General features: G+C 44.3%; 1 protein-coding gene across 5 annotated transcripts in view; it reads right to left on the bottom strand.

Annotated features, from left to right (window-relative positions):
- The window catches only part of HOXD3 (homeobox D3), a 54832-nt gene that overhangs the window by 14310 nt on the left and 26434 nt on the right, over positions 1-14088 (bottom strand). The window contains exon 1 of one of the 5 annotated variants that reach the window (XM_083631509.1): positions 7338-7414. The exons of 3 other annotated variants lie outside the window; for them this stretch is intronic. The gene's annotated coding sequence lies outside the window, so the exon portion shown is untranslated. Of the gene's footprint in view, positions 1-4708; positions 5839-7337; positions 7415-14088 lie in introns of those variants that run through there. One more of the 5 variants, XM_083631511.1, reaches the window with a different exon arrangement.

Genomic DNA, 14088 nt, shown 5'->3' with positions numbered 1-14088 from the left:
AGTGTTCTGATAATGATACCAGACAAGCTGATGTCTGTCACTAGCAGCCTCCCCCAAACAATTTTGCATTGTTTGTATTTATAGGATATCTTTCTTTTCGCCTTATATGTTTTCTGACTCCCCAGTAATCATTTATGGATGTCATAGCTACAACTTAATTTATCACACAACATATTTATCATAAAACATTCCTAATTACTATATTTTCTCATCTTTGTCATAATCTACTACCCTCACTTTAACCTACAAAACATTCCAGGTGCCTGCATTTTAAATTGGAGAACAATAGTTGGGTGGGTTGGTTGGTTTGGACACATTTTGGTTCTTTCAGCTAGGTTCCTTACAGTGTAATCCTATACATGTCCACTCAGAGGAAAGACCTTTTTAGGATAAATGATAAATGGTTCCTAGGTAAGGCAGTATTAATTTCAGCCTAAGAGTGGTGATTTTTTTTAAAAGGCAACTTTAAATAAAATACAATTTAGGACATATTCCATATATCCATGCCACCTCCTCCAGAAATCTAAAATATAGTGAGCACTTCTAGAAGGGGTAGCAGTGTTAGTCTGTTACAACAAAAACATCAAAGTCTCGTGGGACTTTTCAGGCTGACACATTTATTGTGGCATAAGCTTTCTTGGTCTTGAAGTCCCCTTCATCAGATGCATGAAGTATTATCCTCAAGCACTGGAAGAAATTTATATCTATAAACACACACGGTTTGTTGCAAAATGCCATGAAATACAAGAAGGATACGGATTTTTAAATTTTTAATAAAGATGAAGAAAGACCAATAAGGAGTTACATGATTTCCTTCCATGTATCTAATCACGTTGAATCACTTATTTATTCACGAATGATCATCTATAATCAGAAAGTTCAACCCTCAGCCATTTACAAATTCACTGGTAGTCTGCTCTGAATTGTTTTTGTTTATTCCAACCCAGCACCCTCTCGCTGCCTCCTGCTTCATTCACCAAAACCAGGTTTCTCCCAAATAGCGCACGAAGCCTTCAGAGAGAATATTGCTGCAAAACTGAGGAGCTTTATTTCTTTTCTGAAATACCAACTGCTTGTGAACTCTGCTTGAACCTAACAAGGAGGCAAAGGGCCATAAATCACATGGACAATGCTCTACTGTTTGGTGGCTCATCTTTTTAGATCTACACACACGCGCGCGCACACATTTTCTCCCTCTTTCCTTGTTTTCTTTCCTTCCCTTCTCTCTTTTAAAACAGCAACAACAACCACCACCCTAATGGCACGTTTTGCTTTTGCCAGGATGTCATAAGCTAAAAGCAATGGGGTTCTTTTCGTAGGTAACACCCAAGCACTTAGTGGTTTGGCCCGAACTGTTTACAAGCTGCGTGGGAGGCAGAGCAGGGAGCAGAATTCGCTCCCGAGCCTAAGGAAGCCACAAAATATCCGTGCCCGTGTTTCGAATTTCCTTTTGCAAGCATCTAGAGAGGTTAACCTTGTCTGAACCGTTGTGCTATTAGGCAGAGTAATGGATCCCATTGTTCCCTTACTACTACTCTCAATCCACTGCGAGGAATAATCTCTCCAAATCAAACTGACTACGGGGCGTAGGGGCGGAGAATGAGAGTCTCAGCAACTACCTACCCCCTTCCACACACCCCTCTCTCTCTCACACACACCCCACCACCACGCACAAAACACCACGTGCCACAGAAGAGCCCCAAACTCCGCTTCTGCCAAGTTCCCGGGCGCTGACAATTGCGTTCGATCGGATCCCCAACCCGCATATTCATACGAAGCAAGTCCTCTACTAATGCGTCCACTACACTTAATTCTGCTGGGGATCAATACCTAATATGATCCCGAATAAATAAAAAGCAGTAAGAGGGAGAGGGAGAGGGAGGCCGGAGGAGTGGTTAATAAGCAGCCGGAGTTCTCACTGCGCATATCAATGCACCTGTCACGGTGCTGTGTAGCAAAATTTATGACTTGCTGGCGCTAGGGCAGTAAACGCTTCAGTAAGGAATGAAAGCAGCGAAGGGGGGAAGAAGAAGTAGGAGAAGGAGAGAGAAAGAAAAAGAAGGGGGCCGGTGGGGGGGGAGGGGAAAGACCTGGGCACGGCGGAGTGTAAGACAGGCTGCGTAGGAAGGGGAGACCGGCGAAAGAATGCCCCAGTCTGCAAAAAAATTCCCTTCTCTTGCAGCCTACGAGGGGGCAGATCAGTATATAAAAGGGCCGAGCCGTTGTCCTTTTGGCGCTTTCCCCGCTTCTAAAGCAAGGCTGATATTCGCACCGCGCCGTGGCAACCTCTAAGTATGTTCGGAGTCCAGGAGAAGCCCTTTTCTACCGACGGAAGGACTCTCCGGGTCTTTGCTGGGAAGAAATGCAGGGTTGAACCGAGCGATCCGCTGCGGCCGCCAGGAAAGAGCCTGAGGAAATGAGCTATTCTTCGAGGGAGGGGGAGAGAGAAATGGGTGATGGATGTAAATTGACCATAACTGCCATATTCTATCACCGTCCTACTGGATCATTTTGGCTATCACCGCCATGCTGGCAGAGGCATTGTGTATATTCGGTGTTATGAGCTTGTACACAGGAGCTCATGCGTTATGATGATATGTAGATGCTTCTCCTCTTCCTTCTGCTCATCTGTTTGTTTCCAGTAACTCGCAGTCTACAACATAGTCATGCTCTCTTACATTGGCTCGAAGGGCATATATACTCTCTCTCTCTCTCTCTCTCTCTCTCTCTCTCTCTCTCTCTCTCTCTCTGTGTGTGTGTGTGTGTGTGTGTATCTAGGCATAGACTTCATCTGTAGCCTTGGGGAAGATACGTCGTGTTGGGAAGAGAGCTAGCTTAACACTATGTATGCTCCTTGAGTAAATCTACTTCGAGCATAACTGTGTTGTAAACCTCGAGTTGGGGGAACGGGGCATGATCCATTAAAAAACGGAGCACGTTAAAACCCAACAGTGTTCAACGCCAGATATTTGAAATGCTTAACTAGTGCGGAATCATGACTACATTTTCCTCCAGCCTTTGGTTTCATGTCCTTAGACGGTCGCTGGCATCTGCGTTTTGTAGGACCGAGCAGGATCCTTGTGGTACAGCTTCATCAAAGGCTTTTCCTAGCCCACCACCATCTTTAATAATGATCTACTGAAGCGGCATGATAGGATATCAATTCTGCTTAGGCAAAAAAAAAATAACCTCCGTGGCAATAACCTTTTATCTATGTACTCCAAGTATTTGTTTGAGGCCACTGAATATTAACAATTTTTTTTTTTTGAAAATCGATTGTCAGTTACATTATATCATGTGTATTAGTGCTCCTAGGGGGATGAACTGCCAGGATCCCCCCCCCCGACACACACACACAAATACACGCTTCCTGCTCCATTTAAAATCCATCATCTACTGGTAAACCTCACGTGGAGAAAGAAAAGTAACAAATGTAGCCGAAACCATATTTTTTAAAAAAACAAACACTCACCACAGTTACGTTTTTTCTTGTACTGTATTTTATCTGTAACACTTTTGATAGGATCTTCAGATTCCTTTGGAAAAAACGTGGAGATGTACCTGGAACAAAGGGGAAAACTCAGTGGATCCCCCCCCCGTCGCGTTTTTAACCAGGGGCATCATAAATAATGTATATATTAGGCAGAGCTATTCACTCTTACATGTATAATGCAATAGGACATGCTCCCAGATAGGTGCGCAGAGGGGCTGCAGTCCTCTTTGACTTTACGGTTTTAAGCGGGTTTCTTTTTCTTTGTTAAAAATAATGTCTAATTTTCTTTTTATTGAAATATTATACCCAAAGTGCTGGGGCAACTTTCTGAGCTTGGGATATACTCTGTGTGCAAATCTACACAGAATCAGAGTCACACGCATCCATGCACACATACATGCCTTTCTCCCCCTCCTCTTAATATTTAACCATTTGGGGAAGTAAGGAATTGCAGAAGCCCTGAACTCAAACTTTCAGAATCTTTTTCACACGCACACATGCACAGGGCTCCATAGCATCTCTGTGTGTCCGGCTGAGAATGGAGAAGAAATACCTCCCCAAAAATTGTAGTTGTTGTTGTGAGCAGGAACTTTACAAGCACCCACAAAAAGCGGGTTTGGTGTACTCCAGCGCCAGTACACCCCGCGCCCCAGAAAGCCATATGCATCAGGCGTAAGAAGACAAGGGTAATAGGATTGAAGGCAACAGCATTCTACTCCGAAGAATGGAAAGCTAGCAGGGAGACCCCCGCGCCATAACCCGAGGCTCATGCATTATGTATGGATGTAGTGAGCTTGGGTATGTCACAGGGAGAAAAGCCCGGCCGTCACACACCCCTTCCAGAATCTTAGCAGCCCTTCTGCACTTTTCACACGAGGGCTGCTCCATGCAAGACGCAGCCAGATTATTATTATTATTATTATTATTATTATTATTATTATTATTATTATTTTGCTGATGCTAAGGAGTGATTTACCTACCCTCCCTCCCCAGAAAACCAGCTCGCGCCACTAATTTGGGGCTACCGTTACCATTTCGCATCGGAAATCTGCCAACTAAGAACTTTGAAGAACATTAACAGAGCTAGTAGGTAGGGCAAGTGGGCAGGCGGGGGGGGGGAATCCCTCCTCGATGAAGCCTGGGTCATTATAAAGAGAAATATCTAACAAGCATAAGCCTTTGAAATGACCTTTGGCTTGTATAGCAATAACTCACCACTTAATGAACAACCAGCGGAAGCCCCCTCCAAGAGCTGGCAAGGAATCGAGATTCCAACTTTTCTTCTCTTATCCCTCTCCAAGCCCAACTGGGAAGCAAAGCAGCCCCTTCCTTCCCTCTTTCCCCGAGCCACCTCTAATTTATGCCGACAAAGTGGAGTTTGTGGGGAAGTGGAGCTGGCTGGTCACACACGATGCTCTAACCAGGTCTTTGGTCTTCCAAGGCCTGTGCCCAGCAAACGTCTTATATAATACATCCACGTGGGCGGACGTCAACTTTAAGTGGTTTTATTTATTTTTTTCGCCCTAACCCCTTTAAAAACGCAGTTCGTTAGAAATAAGCAGTGCCTCTGTGCGTGTGTACAGTATAAGAAGAAAGCTTAAGTTGAAGGGGGAGTGTGGTCAGCATCAGAGAAGCCCCTGAGCTCAAGGATCATTATTTGCACATACAAAAAAAGGCAGACATTGTTACCCGCTGTTGATTAACGTGGTAAGTTTTCATTTTGTGTCTAATTAATTATCGACTTCTGAATCCTTCTACAGCAGCAATAAGACAACGCAGAAAGATGCTGATGGAAAACTCTCTCTCTCTCTCTCTTTAACAAAAAAAACAAAGAAAGAGTAAGCAAAAGCAAATGTTTAACATGCTAGTTTGGGGTTTGTTTTGATGCGCAAACTGTCGCCCGAGTTTCCTGTCTTCTGCCTTGGGCGCCTCCTGAGCAGAAGCGGCTTCCAGAAACTGAGACCTCAAGCCTGAGCTCTCCCCCAAGGGCTGTCAGGGATTTGCAGAGACCCCAGGGCCGTTCTCAGAGGATTCCCCAGCGCGCGCCCACTCCAAGATAGAGAGAGATGATTGAAATTTTAGGTGAAGTTCCAAGCAGGAGACTCCTCCGCCGCGTAAGGAAATGAAATGCCGCTTGTCGTAATTGGATTCAGCGGACTAACTTGTCAGGCCCGCAGCTTGGAGGCAAAAGGGACTCTAAAGGTGCGTGGAATGGGGCGTGGGGGGGAGGTCGCTTGCTTCGAAACCTCTTCTGATAGAGACCAGCGCAGAACATTTACCAAAGTGCTGCTTTCTTCCCCTTTCCATTGTTTAGCGAAAATAATACGAATTATCACTATGTGTAGGATGTGGAAACTTGAGTGGGGAAGCGACAAAAAGATCATGTGTCTATTCATTCCTTTTCTACATGATCATACGATGAGCTGAAAGCTATGCATTGCTTCCTAGGGAGCAAGTCCCACTGAACTTAGTTGGACTTAACTTCTAAGTGAACGTCCATTAAGACTGGGCTGCATGAGCAGAACGCTGCACGCTTAGGACGCAGCAAGTTTTCATTGAAATCAGTTCGATTATTCCAGGTAAAAATGCTGTGGATTCAAGAATACCGGGATGCTATTCGCAGTGCTAGTTGTAAATTCCCACTGAAATCATCTAGACTGAAATCCAAGTAAGACAGCGATCCTTTCCTTACTTACCTGGGAGTGATCTGCATTGAGTTCAATGTGCAAGATTGCTCTCAAAGTGGATTTAAACCGGAGTGGCTTTTAAGGCCCCTGATTTTAAACAGGATCGAGTTTCTTTGGATGTAAAGAAACGGAGTAAAAGACAAATGAGCTATCTACCCACTCGATATTTTTAATAATGTGATCCCTGCTTGATGGCAATTGGCCGCAGTCCAGCACAGAGCTCAGTACACCTGTGTTGCAGTCCCAAAGGCACCTAGGGAGTAAGTCCCGTTGAATTCAGTGGGATTTACTTCCGAGTAAACAGGCGGCGCAGATGCGGCTGCACTGTTTGTTACTATGTGTGGGATTGGTTGCGCCTAACTCTGATGAGTTGTAGCTCTTATTTCTTTCGATTATGGGGTGGTTCATACACACAGGCAGATACACAGACCCTAGGAAACGCCGCTGTAGATGGAGCCATGAAAAATATTTCAGAAGTATGACAAAAAAGTGGTCCCCCGCCCCCCAGCATTTTGCTTTTGTTTGTTTCTTGCGGGAGGGAACAATTCAGAGAAGGTGGCAGATTCATTGTAAAACAAACGCGAAGTATGAAGGGCGAGTCAACGTTTCCAGAAAGAGCTACCAGAAGCAATAGGCAGTGACACGATTCCCACTAGTTGTGTTTAGAATATTATATATATATATGCATGTGTATATACACACACACAGTGAATGAGAGAGAATTCCATTAAGTCTGACAGCCCGAGGCTAACAGAGCAGTCTAGAGCCATTGAAATACATAGGATGCTTGCCATAGGTCATGAATCCTAACCCAAACTGTTACTTTTTGGTTTCTTGTTTGAACACAAATATATGTCTTCCTTTGAAGTGCCTAATGGAAAACCCTCTTTTCCCCCACTTCCAGGTCACCCCAGCACTTGATGTCTTGGGTTGGGGAAATGCAACGCAGAAAAGCCCTAAGTTTACTACTACTACAGCCTCCACAACAACAAAACATATTATTACGTCTATACATGCATATATATAGTTCTATAGACTACTAGCACGTTCTATTTCATCTCCCATTACCTTGGTGGTGGGGAGTGGGGGGCGGGCAGAAAAAAAGGGGATCTGGGATTCAGGATTCCATCTTTGTTCAAGCTCATGCAGTCGCTTACCTGTATCCTAAAACTGTCCTCTTCGGTCAGAAATTGCGCGCTTTCAGCTTGGAAGATATATCCTTCCTCCTTTGTTCTGCAGACAATACACTCCTAAACCTGATCTTGCGGGTCTGCTCGAGCATTTCCATAGACCAGTATTCCCGGTAGAATATATTTTTTTCAAGAGCAAGCCAAGATTGCAGCAGCTCCAATAAAAGAGGGCGAATGGATTCTGAGTTCGTTAGGTTTAATAATAATTTCGGAAATCCTTCACAATCAACCCCATGGAATAAAAAAATAAAGCCAGCTGGTCAAGCTTATCGTTTTGCTTTGTTTGTAAATAACAAGCGATGAGGCCATATACGCTTCATCTTTTCAATTATAGCTATATATATATTACCTTAAAATAAAAAAGAGCCGCCGAAGAAGCCTTCGGTAATAAGAAATACAGGCGCTGCCTTAAAATATAAGCATATTTGTTCACGTGATCCTGAGAGAGGAGATGGTTCTGATTAAGGCTGGAACTTTCACTCGGGTTATCCTCTGTAAATCCTCCCCCATGTATCCTCGGTCTAGGTGGCTGCGGAGCTGGGGTGGGCTAACCCACAGGGCCAAAGGCACCCACAAACCTTCCTAGGTGGGGCGGGGAGCGAGTCGTAACAACCTGCTCTAGTCAAGGTGTCCATTCACCGTCCAAGTGCCCAGGGGCATCACACACACAGCGTAGTTTTCAGAGCCCTCTTTAGAAATCCACATTGGCTTCATCACCTTAGGAAACTATTTCACAGAGTAGGTGGGGATGGTGATGAGGAGGAGCGGGCGTGGGGGGCGGCGGCGGCGGCGGGAGGGAGGGAGAGATTGGGGTTGAGGTTGGGGAGGGGGTTTGCAGACCTTGTCGGATATTCGCGGCAAGTTGAACCAACATCACAGCAAATTTGGCTCCAGGATCTCTATAGGGTTATAATAACCCGCGATCAAAACGAATTGCGGGGGGGGGGCTCATGTTAATAGTAGGGGTGGGGCTTGTTCCCCATTGCTCCTCAAAATAATTATTATAGTTTCATAATGAAGGAAGATGTGTGGGCTTGCCTTGCTTTGCTATTTCTGTAAAATCCACTGACGATAGAGGGTGGCTGTAACTCTGTCCTAGTTACCCTTCCATTGTATAGAATAATCTCGTTCTTTTCACCTTTCTTGTTGTTGTAGGGGACAAACAAATTCGGCAAAGTTGGGTTTGGTCTACGATGAAGGTTGAAGATCAACCTTGTCTTCATGGCTTAATAGAGAGCTCCTGGTGTTGGGGAAGCAAGCATCTGATCTCTGTCCTACTCTGTCCTAACTCTCGCTTGTATTTATGTCTGTGTAGAAACCTTCTTCAGATACAACCATCTCGCGAGTTTGTCACACAAATAATGTCCGAAGCAAGTCAGATTATTGCGCAGCGTTCTTGTTGTTACTATGATGATGATGATGATGATGATGATGATGATGATTACTATTACAGCTCTTTTGTCTAGTGTCTCTAAAAGTAACTTGGAGCTATAAAAGCGCCCAACCTAATCTAGAATCTCCTAAGATTTCATTACCATCCAAAGCATGGGGAACTTGACAGTAATGTATTACCTTACAATACGCACCATAAGTGTGTGGTAGCATTTATCTAAATTACTCTGCTTTATCCTGACTTTGCAAACCAGTCTTTTTTTAAACACAAACACACACACACCACACACACACGGGGTGGGTGGGTGGTGGAAGAGGAGATAAATTGTAGTCCTGTTATCAAAGCTCAAGCAGAAACTCATATTCAAGAATCTGCTGTCACTTAAAACCTGCGGGCACAGGATCCAGTCGCGTTTTATGCATTTCTGGAGTCTGACTACATGCATGCTCACAGGGGAGTAAGCTCCTGAATGTGAGACATAATTCCAGGTAAATCCCAGGTACTCAGGATTGCATCCCATTGCCTCCGATGGTTCCAGTGGGAACGAAGCATATGAGCTGAATTGGGAGCCCTCTACTCTTCCCGGTCAGATGTCTCTTCGTCTAGCTGTAAAACCTGTCGGCGTCGGAAATAAAAGCTGGTTCCAAAAATAATTTAACCTGAGAAACGCATACTAACAAAATCAAGCAGAGATAAAAGGAATAAGGATGCTGAAGAAGAAGCGGGAGAAGCGACTTCTAAATATTTTCAGGGGGGTGGGGTGGGGTGGAGATCGCACCTTCCAGAAGGGCCACCTATAAATTATGCGGCTAAAACAAACAAGCAAGCAACAACCCTACGAAATTAAGGCTGAAAACGCTGCAAGCCAAGTGTGAAGCTCACCGAGAGGGCGGGAGGTGAGGGGGACTCCCAGTTTGGCCGAGATGTGCCTCCGTAAAGGATCTAAGGCTTTTCAGTCCAAGCATATGTTCATAGAGCAATAAAATGGAAAGATTTACAGTCCTTGCTGGGCCTCCTTCTTTCTCTTTCTCCCCCTTCCACGTCGTACCACCCCTCCATCACACACACACAAACGCAGGCGATCAGCATCGCACCCTTCCAGGAATTACTTACGATGATTTATAACAATAAACCCGGCAATTGTCAAACTGATAAAATATACTGGGCGATACGCAGGAATCAGCGTTATCATTAAAGGGCCTTTTCCGTTTAGGTTCGGAGTTTCTTTGCCTCTCTCCCTCTCTGTCTGTGTCTCTTGCTCTGTCTCTTGTGTAGTTTGGGTTTCTTTCTGGGACAAACCAGAAAGATATATAAAAACTTTGCTCGTGTGTGTGTGCGCGCGCGTGGACGAATTCGGAAAGAGCAAATCTGATTCTTAAGTCACTATCCCAAACCAAAAGCATTTGTCATCTTTGAATAATTGAATTAATGTGTTATTGTTTGAATGTATAATTCATAGCGCAGGAAACTCTGTCTTTGTCCTGACACATAGCGGAAGTAATAAAAAATATGTATTATTATTATTATTATTATTATTATTATTATTACACAAGCTCTCCAAGTAACGCGTAAGAAAGACCACACCGCTTGCCAGAAACAAAACAAAGCATTTCCAAACAGCCAAAGGCTTAGGAAGATAGCTCTTGGCTTTGTGATATACACACCCATATATATATATATGTATGTGTGCCTATGTATTTGCGTGTATAGTTCTATCTATGTGTACACACACAAATGCATAGACAGACACACGCACTGCAGTTCAAAATTCCCATTTGCTGAAGCGAGTCTTTTCCCCGCCACCCAAAACAAAACAAAACAAAACCCAGACTGACTGGCTGGGTGTCTTCTACAAAATACTCAATGCCGACTCCAGTGGGACTGTCCCCATCTTCAGGTATCCCACCCCTCAATGGTTCCAGAACGCCATCCCTCCCCACAAATATATTGCCAAACGGAACATCTGAAATCACCCACGTCTTTGTGTGACGGCACCATAGTGTATAGCCTAACCGGGTCGGGAGGGTGGCGGCGGTGGAGTGCCCTTAGAATTCATTATCTCTTGGTTAAAGTCTGCCTTGGGTAAAATTTCAACTCCGTTTTATAGCCTTCTATTATGACGCAAAGGGGAAAAAAATTTACGACCCTCGCTTGAAAAGAAGATCAGGGCCTTTTCTCACCATTTAAGAATGGGGCAGCAGATGCCCTGACAGCTATCATTGTTCCCAGTAAGATATAAACAACCAGTAAATCTTCACCCATTTCCCCACACAAGCAGCTTTTGGCCAGACCTCCCTTCTCTCTCTCTCTCTCCTCTCTCTCTCTTCTGCTGTGGAACATAGAAAGATCCTTTCCTTATTCAGTACCAGAATATCTCATAATAAAGAGTAAACATTGGGGTGTCTCTCTCTCCCCCCCAATATGCCTACTACAGCTTCTGACTAGGGCAGAGTTGCAAATCAAGAGGAGAAGGGCCCCTATTTGTCAAACATTTGACAGCTAAGTTCATTAAGGATTTCGAAATATAAAAGGAAAGAAAGAAAATGTGTACCTACCAAGCTCCGCTTTCTTTCTTTCTTTTATTATTGGTAATTTCCCCCCCTTCGGCTGTAGCCAAAGAGCTAGGTGTGCATAGAAAGAGCCTGCGCCCCTTTGTATATTATATTCTTGGGATCTCTTCAGTTTTCAAGTCTGATAGAGTCCTTTGCTTGGCAGATTAATGACGACTCCGTGTTTCTTAAGGGACGCGCTGAATTAATTATTTCGCCCATCACGTGGTCAGGACTTGGAGAAAAATCTATTCTTATCATCTTCCTTGCACTTTGAGAGGCTGTCTGCTGTGACTCTTCCCTAGCAAAAGATGATTTGGGTCTACATGGTTAGATTTAACCCTCTCCTCCTCCTCCTCCACCTCCTCCACTACCACCATCTTCCTGACACACACACGCACGAAAGAAAATAAAAGAAATCGGGGGTGGGGGGAGCTTTGGCAAACATGGCCGATGGAAGCTACTTGAGGCGCTCCATTGAAAAGTCCCTGTTTACTATACTGTAGAGAGGATTTGTTCTGGATCCTGCCTCTCCCCCCCCCCAGCCCCGCCCCGCTTCCGCACCATAAGGACTAGCGGCGAGGCAATATACAAACTGGAATTGATGGCAACGGGAGGAGCACAAGGCAGCTGAGAAGCCTTCAGCGTAAATTTGTGTCCTGAATCTTTACCACTCGTGGCTGTGGCGGTGCGCTGACAAACAAACACACAACAATCCCTCATCAGTCTCTCCTGTCTAAAGGGGGAAAAAATCATACTTCGCTCCAATACATGGATGGGGGTTCCTTGTTTTCATTCTTCCAGGCTGGATGATTTGGTTTTGGACTCCAGTTTTGGCTGCTCTTCCAAGAGAAGACAAGTCAACATGTGTAAAAGGGGGAAGAAGGCGGGGGAGCGAGGGGGAAACAAATCAAAATATATCCGATAAAAATAGCGCCATCGACCTCCTAGACAGATAAATGCTTTATTGCTGTCAGGGGTGTTTATGTCGGAAGGAAGGAGGAGCCTTTCATGTTAGAAGTCTACAGGAACTTTCTGAGTGCTCCAGTCGTCTACAGATTGATTCCTAAGAAATATAAGATAATAGGTTCCTAGGAACAAAAAAAGGGGGAGGCCTGTTTCTGTCTGCAGAGTGTGGACTTCAAGTTTGGGCGGTTCTTCCTCCACAGAATGATTCTGATTCATATACAGCAGGCTTTCCCAAACTTGGGTCTCCAGCTGTTTTGGACTACAATTCCCATCATCCCAGACCACTGGTCCTGCTAGCTAGGGATTATGGGTGTTGTAGTCCAAAAGCAGCTGGAGACCCATGTTTGGGAAACCCTGCTATATAGTAATACCACCTATCACACAGAAACAAGTACGATGGGTCCAATTGACCTTACCTTCTATCAGTTAACATAGCAACAATAATGTGGGATAAAGCTATCAGTGGCTACTAGTCAAGATGGCCATGTGCTATGTACTCTCATTGGTGTCAGAGCAGGTATACCTCTGAATACTAGTTGCTGGGAATCTCAAGTGGGGAAAGTGCTGATGCAACCAGGTCCTATCAGTGGGCTTCCCATAAGCCTCTGGTTGGTCACTGTGAGAAGAGGACGCTGGACTAGGTGGGGCTTTGGTCTGATCAGCTATTATTGTGCTCTTAAGTACAACAGAAGGCGACTGATATCAATGTGTTGAAGGTCTCCATTTTTGATTGTGACTCCTGTGTTGCCAGGAGTTATTATTAAGCCGCATTAATTCTGGAACTACTCCATTCATCAACTGAGTGAGACTAGTCCCAGCCCCATTAAAACTGTTAAAACCATTAAAGCCATGGTGAGTTTTGCCATACTTTTCAGTGACATGTAGGTTACATCTCAGTTTTGTGGATTCTTGTCTAAAACCGCAGTCCTAAAAAAAACACCTGGAGAATAAAATCCACTTATTGCTGGAATTCTAACATCCAAATTCTGTGTGTGTTTACTCTCAAGTAAGTGAGTTCAGTGGTGTTCAATTAAACATATGTCCCAAGTAAGCAGGCACTGGCTTTTCAGCTGGAAAAAACACCTATTAAAATCCATTACTTATAACACATCCACTACCCAGTTACCTGGGAGTAAGTACAAATGAACCCAATGGAACTTACCTCTAAAAAGACATGTAGAGTATAGGATTGCATTTCTGGGAAGCAATTCACCTGAGAGCAGGGAAGGCAAACTTTTTAAGTCTGAGGGAGTGTGTGTGTTTGCATCTTTTGCCAATCAAATATGAGATGTGGTGTGTAGAGCAATGTACCATAGTATTCAAAGCTTGTATCAGCCATGAGCTCATCAGAAGGCCTTAGGGATGCCATCAACTTTCATCCTCAGGCTCCCATCTGTGACATTTAATAATGATATTGGCCTACCCTTACAGCTACTTGTGTGCCTTACAGTGTATCAATACCGAGAATACAACCACCCACACACTATACTCAGAAGTGAGTATGGGTTTTCAGATTGAGTCTTGATGCCCTAAAAATTGACTAAAAGGGTTTAGCAATAATTGGCACTCTAATCTTCAATACACTGGACCAGATCCAAAGAGCTTAATTAATCTCACCTAGGTGCTTTGTTGAGCTGGAGGGAAATTGCTGTTTTTAAGTTGGGAGAGTTTGCATACAAACACACACAAAATGCTTTCAAAATCCCTATCAGCTTCTTATGAGATTGGAGGAGGGCCTGCTGTCTGAGAAAGGCCACCCAAGCTGCATATGCACTTAAGGAATTAGTTACAAGTTTTTTGGGATCAT

Source organism: Podarcis filfolensis (assembly GCF_964270895.1).
Source record: "Podarcis filfolensis genome assembly, chromosome: 1".
NCBI classification, from domain to species: domain Eukaryota; kingdom Metazoa; phylum Chordata; class Lepidosauria; order Squamata; family Lacertidae; genus Podarcis; species Podarcis filfolensis.
This window is presented reverse-complemented; position numbering and strand designations above follow the sequence as displayed.